Source organism: Rhinolophus sinicus, chromosome 4, assembly GCF_057876585.1.
Source record: "Rhinolophus sinicus isolate RSI-liver-muscle chromosome 4, RSI-T2T, whole genome shotgun sequence".
Taxonomy (NCBI): Eukaryota; Metazoa; Chordata; class Mammalia; order Chiroptera; family Rhinolophidae; genus Rhinolophus; species Rhinolophus sinicus.
In genome coordinates, this window is record NC_142504.1 from 74,419,874 (window position 1) to 74,427,317 (window position 7,444).

At 34.9% G+C, this 7,444-nt stretch overlaps 1 pseudogene; it reads right to left on the minus strand.

Annotated features, from left to right (window-relative positions):
- Positions 1 to 412: 412 nt before the first annotated feature.
- On the minus strand, positions 413 to 1,445 carry LOC109433839 (nuclear receptor-binding factor 2 pseudogene; annotated as a pseudogene).
- Between the last annotated feature and the right edge of the window lie 5,999 nt (positions 1,446 to 7,444).

Sequence of the window (7,444 nt, forward strand, 5' to 3'; positions counted from 1 at the left end):
CTCTCAGGCCATCATATTATTTAGGTTTTGCATTATCATTGATGGCATTATGGATTAATTACACGAAACATACTTTTACACATTTTAGCCCTGAAGATAAAAAAAAAAAAAAATAACTAACTGTTGCTTGAAAAAAATTATCCCAGGTAGCCATTTGGTTTGTATCAGGAGAAAGTGAACCTCCGAGGGTCTAGTGTCTGCCAATTCTGGAATCTTTAGCTGCAGTCAGTAAATCAGAAATCTGACATATTTCACAGTGACGGTTCCCCAAGTCCTGGCAGTGCCTTTTCTCCACAGTATGCCAGATGGTGAAGCCTCTCCAGGATTATCCTTGCATGTGGTTTGCCCCCCACCTTTTTCGCTGGATTATCTGTATTATTTCTTCCTTTCACCTCTTCTATGGCCTTCCATTTTAATTATTTGTAAGTCCTTTCAGAATATTCTCAGAGAGCTCCATAAGAGGAAGTTCTGGAGAAGGAAAATCCAAGGAAGGAAGATTGGGTATTGGAATATCCTTGACTTTCCCAGTATTTGCTGCAAACTTCTGCCAGGTTGAAGAGACTGTAGCAGTTTCTGAATGTGGTGACAAGCTCCATAACTCTGACTTTTCTACAAAATCAGCATCTACATCTAGCTCCTTTTCTACTGGGCCTTTTAGTAGTCTGGCCTTTTCAGCCTTTAGTTGCTTATTTTCTTTTCTTAATCCTTCATTCTGAGCCACAAGGAATTCCACATGCCTCTTCAAACCTGCAATTTTGGTTACCTGCTCCTCTATAATTATGTCATCTTTTGGGGCTTTGCTTTCAATGCGTAGCTCTGTTGGCTCACTCTTCTGCTGAAGTAAAAAGAGTAGTGTGTCTGGATCCTTGTTAAAGACCCCCTGAATTTCAGACAGGTGTTTCTGGGTGGAAGGGCTGTACTTCTGGGAGAGAAGGATACTCTGGCCCTCTGCATCCTCCATAGAGGGTCTGTGAAATGCCTGAAGCTGGGCAGCTCCATCCTTGTCCGAGCTCAGCTGGGCTTTCAGACTCCCACTTTGCCCGCTTCCACCTCTCCTGAATGGGGAGGAGCTGCTTCATGTGGCTATCCCTTTGCAGTTTCAGTGACAAAAGAGCCTGCTCAGACTGTGTCAGCTTCATGGCTTCAGAAAGATACTCTGCAGCCTTTTTGTGACAAGAAATAGCCTCTTCATAATTCCCTGCAGCTAATAGACAATCTGCTCTTTTGCTGTGTTGATGAGCCAGGGGTCCTTTCATTACTTCCATAGACTCCGGAATAAGAGGCGGTGAGAGGAAGGGGAGCCACCCTGCGGAAACACATGGGGAACAGCAGGGGAGCGCGAAGGAGCTGCGGATACAGCAGCCCCTCTCTGCACCCCGGGAGCAAGTGGAGGGGGCAGAGGGAGAAATAACACCATTACTTCCTCCTCCGGCACCCCGGGCCCGCCCCCTGTGCTTCTACTTATTCTTAAATCTGTTTTGGTAAATTCTACTTTTCTAGAAATTTGATGATTATTTTGATGTTTTCATTATTGACTCAATACTGTTTAATGTGTCCAATTATATTTTTGATCTCTGATGCATTTTTACTTTTTGTTGATAACTCATATTGTATATTTGTAACATCTTTTTCTTGTTCACGTTTGCCAGAACTTTATCAATCTCACAAGTTTGAAAAACCAAGATATAGCTTTTCTGATCCTCTTTATTGGATTTTTGTTTTCTAGTTCATTTATTTCTGCTAGCTTTATGCTTTCCTTCTACTTTCTTTATGTTTGTTATTTTTCTAACTTCTTAAGATGAACACAAATCATTTTGGCTCCTTTTCTTTTCTCACTTAGCAATTAAGGATATAAATGCTTCTTATGTACAACTCACTATATTCCAGAATCTCAGAAACGTTACATATTTATTATCTTTCATTTTAAGAATGTTTTTAATTCACATTTGAATTCTTACTTAACTAATAGGTGCACTTAGAATTGTATTTCTAAAGTCCAATTTTCAAATTTATCTTTTTGTTACTAACTTTAGCTTAATTGCATGGATTCAAAATAATGTAGTATGCATGATTCTTTTAAAATTTTGAAATTTACTTTACCCCTAAAACATAGCCCAATTTTTTTAAATGTGCCACATAAACCTGAAAGACTCTCTACTCTCTAATAATTGGATGTGGGGTATTTCTATTTCTTACACCTACATTTTTAAGTACGATTTTTAATAATATAACAATATAAAAGTGTAAGAGACTTTGAAATATCTCACAACATCCAATCAGAACAACGAAAGGAAATGTATTTTTAAAAAATGAGGATCCTTTAAGAAACCTCTAGGACATCAAGCATAACAACATTCACATCAAAGGGGTACCAGAAGAAGAAGAGAGAAAGCAAGGGATTGAGAACCTATTTGAAGAAATAATGACTGAAAACTTTCCTAACCTGGTGAAGGAAATAGACATAGAAGTCCAGGAAGTGCAGAGTCCCAAACAAGTTGAATTCAAACAGGCCCACACCAAGACACATTATAATTAAAATGGCAAAGGTTAAAGACAAAGAGAAAGAGTCTGAAACAGGGCAAGAGAAAGGCAACTAGTTACTTACAAAAGAGCTACCATAACATTTTCAGCTGATTTCTCAACAGACACTTTGTAGGCAAGAAGGGATTGGCTCAAAATATTCTAAGTGATGAAAAGCAAGGACGTACAATCAAGACTATACCTAACAAGGTTATCAATAAAAATTGGTAACAGGTAAAAAGCTTCCTAGACAAGAAAAAGCTAAAGGAGTTCCTAGCCACCAAACTAGTATTACAAGAAATATTAAAGGGACTTCTTTAAGAAGTATGCAGGAGGACAGAAGGACATAAATATGAATAATAAAATGGCAATAATTATGTATCTGTCAATAATCACTTTAAATATAAGTGGATTAAATGCTCCAATCAAAAGACATAGGGTAGTATAATGGATAAGAAAATAAGACCCAAACATAAGTTGGGTGTATAAGAGACCAACTTCAGAACAAAAAGTACACACAGACTGAAAGTAAAGGGATGGAAAAAGATATTTCATGCAAATGGAAATGGAAAAAATCTATGGTAGCAATACTTATATCATACCAAATAGACTTTTAAAACAAGGCTACAATAAGAGACAAAGAGGGATATTACATAATGATAAAGGGATCTAGTCAACAAGAGGATATAACCCTTGTAAACATTTATGCACCCATATAGGAGAACTTCAATATAAAAAGCAAATATTGACCAACATAAAGGGAGAGATTGACAGTAATACAATCATAATAGGGGACTATTATGGACAGACCTTCCAAACAGAATAGCAACAAGGAAACAGCAGTCTTAAATGACACACAAAACCAGATGGATTTAATTGATATTTTTTGAGCATTAGCCCCAAAGCAGCAGAATATACTTTCTTTTCAAGTGCACATAAAACATTTTCCAAGATAGGCCACAAAACAAATCTCAATAAATTTAAGAATATTGAAATCATATCAAGTATCTTCTCTGACCACATGGTATGAAACTAGAAATCAATTAAAAGCAAAGAAAACAAAAAAGTACACAAATACATGGAGGCTAAATTACATGCTACTAAATAATGAATGGGCCAACAATGAGATCAAGAAAGAAATCAAAAGATACCTTGAGACAAACGAAAATGAAAACACAATGACCCAAAATGGGATGCAGTGAAAGCTGTCCTAAAAGGAAAATTAATAGCAACGCAGGCCTACCTAAAGAAAGAAGGAAAATCTCAATCAACAATCTGTCCTTACACCTAAGAGAACTGGAAAAAGAACAACAAGCAAAGCCCAAAGTGAGTAGAAGGAAATAAATAATAAAGATTAGAGCATAAATAAATAAAATAGGGTATAAAAAAAATACAATGAAACCAAGAACTGGTTCTTTGAAAAGATAAACAAAATTGATAAACCTTTAACCACAATCATCAAAAAAAGAGTGAGAGAGTGAACCCAAATAAATAAAATCATAAATACAAGAGAAGTAACAACTGTCACCACAGAAATACAAAGGATTAAGAGAAAAACATTACGAACAACTATATACCAACAAATTGGACAATCTGGAAGAAATGGATAAATTCCTAGAAACATAAAAACTTCCAAGGCTGAATCAAGAAGAAACAGAAAATTTGAACTAATCAATTACTACTAACAAACTTAAAACTTCCAAGGCTGAGTCAAGAAAAAACAGAAAATTTGAACTAATCAATTACTAGTAACAAACTTGAATCAGTAAATAAAAGACTCCCAAAAAACAACACCCCTGGATCAGATGGCTCCAAAGGAGAATTTTACTAAACACTCAAAAAAGAATTAACAACTATCTTTCTCAAACTACTCCAAAAAATTCAAGAGGAGGGAAAACTCCCAAACTCATTTTATAAGGCCACTATTACCCTGATTACAAAACGAAAGATGTTACAAAAATATAGATATAGGTCAATATCGATGATGCACATAGATACAAAAATCCTCAACAAAATATTAGTAAACAAAATTCAGCAATACATTAAAAATGTACACCATCATCAAGTGGGATTTATTTCTGGGATGCAAGTTTGGTTCAATATCCAAAAATCAATTAATATGAAACACCACATAAACAAAATGAAAGATAAAAATCGTATGAGCATATCAATAGATGCAGAAAAAGCATTTGACAAAATCAGCATCCTTTTATGGTAGAAACTCTCAACAAAGTGGGAATAGAGGGAGCATACCTCAACATAATAAAGGCCATACATGACAAATACACAGCTAACACCATAGTCAATGGTGAAAAGGTGAAAGCATTTTCCTTGAGATCTGGAATAAGAGAAGGATGTCCACTCTCACAGCCTTTATTTAACACAGTATTGGAAGTCCTAGGCACAGCAATCAGACAAGAAAAATAAACCAAAAAAGCATCCAAATTGGAAAGGAAGTAGTAAAACCATCATTATTTGCAGATGACATGATACTATAGAGAGAGAACTCCGAAGATTCCAACAAAAAACTATTAGAACTGATAAATAAATTCAGTAAAGTAGCAGGATACAAAACTAATATGCAGAAATCAGTTCCATTTTTAACACAAATAAGGTACTGTCACAAAGAAAAACTGAGAATACAATCCTATTTACATTTGCATCAAAAAATACATATAAAATACTTAGGAATAAATTTAACCAAGGAGGTAAAAGACCTGTACTTAGTAAGCTGTAAGACACTACTGAAGAAGAAAATTGAAGAAGATATTAAAACATTAAACCACATACCATGCTCATTGATAGGATGAATTTACATCATTAAATGTTCATACTACTCAAAGAAATCTATAGATTCAGTGCAATCCCTATGAAAATATTAATGGTATTTTTCACAGAACTAGAAAAAATAATCTGAAAATTTATGTGGAACCACAGAATACTCTGAATAGTCGCAGCAATCTTGAGAGAGGAGAACAAAATTGGAGGTATCATGCTACCTGATCCCAAAATATGCTAAAAGTCTGTAGTAATCAAAAGAGCATGGTACTGACATAAAAACCAACACATAGATCAATGGAATAGAATAGAGAGCCCAGAAATAAACCCATACCTATATGGTCATTTAATCTATGACAGAGGAGGCAATATATAGTAGGGTAAAGACAATCTATTCAATAAATGGTGTTAGGAAAACTGGACAGATAACATGCAAAATTGAAACTGGACCATCTTCTTCTAAGAATAACCTCAAAGTGGATTAAAGATTTAAATGTAAGACCCAAAATCATGAAACTCGTAGGAGAAAATGTAGGCAGTAAACTCTCTGACATTGCTCTTAGTAAAAGTTTTTTTTATCAATCTCCTCAGGCAAGGGAAACAAAAGAAAAAAAAGTGGGGACTACATTAAACTAAAAAGTTTTTGCACAGCAAAGGAAACCATCAACAAAACGAAAAGACAGCCTACTGAATGGTGAAATATATTTGCCTATGATACATCGGATAAGGGATTAATACCCAAAATTTATAAAGAACTCATACCACTCAACACACACACACACACACACACACACACACACACACACACACACAAACACACACAAATTACAAACAATCCAATTTAAAAGAGTCAGAAGACCTGAATAAACATTACTCCAAAGTGAACATACAGATGGCCAATAGTCATACAAAAAGATGCTCAATGTCACTAATTATCAGAGAAATGCAAGTTAAAGCCACAGTGAAATATCACCTCACACCTCACATAATGGCTACCAATATATCAGCAAACAACAAGTGCTGGCAAGGATGCAGAGAAAAGGGAACCCTTGTGTCCTGTTGGTGGGATTGCAAATTGGTGCAGCCACTATGGAAAACAGTTTGGAGGTTACTCAAAAAACTAAAAATAGAGCTATCATATGTCCCAGGAATTCCAGTTCTGGGTATTTATCCAAAGAAATCCAAAACACTAGTTCAAAAAAACATATGCACCCCTATGTTAATTGCAGCACTTTTTTCATTAGTAAAGATATGGAAACAACCCAAATGCTCATCAATAGATGAATGGATAAAGAAGTGGTACATACATACAATGGAATATTACTTGGCCTTAAAAGGGATGAAATCTTACCATTTGTGACAACATGGGTGGACCTAGAGGGTATTATGCTAAACGAAATAAGTCAGACTGAGAAGGACAAATACCACATGATCTACTTGTATGTGGAATTTAAAGAACATAATAAACAAAGAAACAAAACAGAAATAGACTCATAGACACAGAAAACAAACTGATGGTTTCCAGTGGGGAGGGGCATTGGGGAGTGATTGAAAAGGGTGAAGGAATTAAGAAATACAAATTGGTACTTACAAAATAGTCACAGGGATGTAAAGTACAGTATAGGGAATATAGTCAAAATGTTGCAACAACATTGTATGTGTATAGTGCCAGGTGGGTACTAGAATGACTGGGGAGATCACTGCATAAATTATCTGAATGTCTAACCACTATACTGTACACCTGAAACTAATATAAAATAATATTGAATGTTAACTTTAACTGAAAATAAATAATTAAAGAATATACTTATAACCTGAGTTGAGCAGAGAAAAAAAAAGTCCTTCACAATGACTACAAGTCAATTCAATTTTCCTTTGTATATTTTGAAGTTACTTTTTGAAACAGCTTCATTGAGATATAATTTATATATCACACATTTCATTTATTTAAAGTACACAATTCAGTGGTTTTTAGTATATTCAAATATACTTGTATGTGCAAACTTTACCACAGTCAATTTTAGAATATTTCCACCACCTTAAAAAGAAATCTTGTACTCCTTGGCTATCATCCTCCTATCCCCCATTCCTACCTCTCCCTAAGCAAGCACTAATCTACTTCTTTGTCTATATATTTCCTTATTAT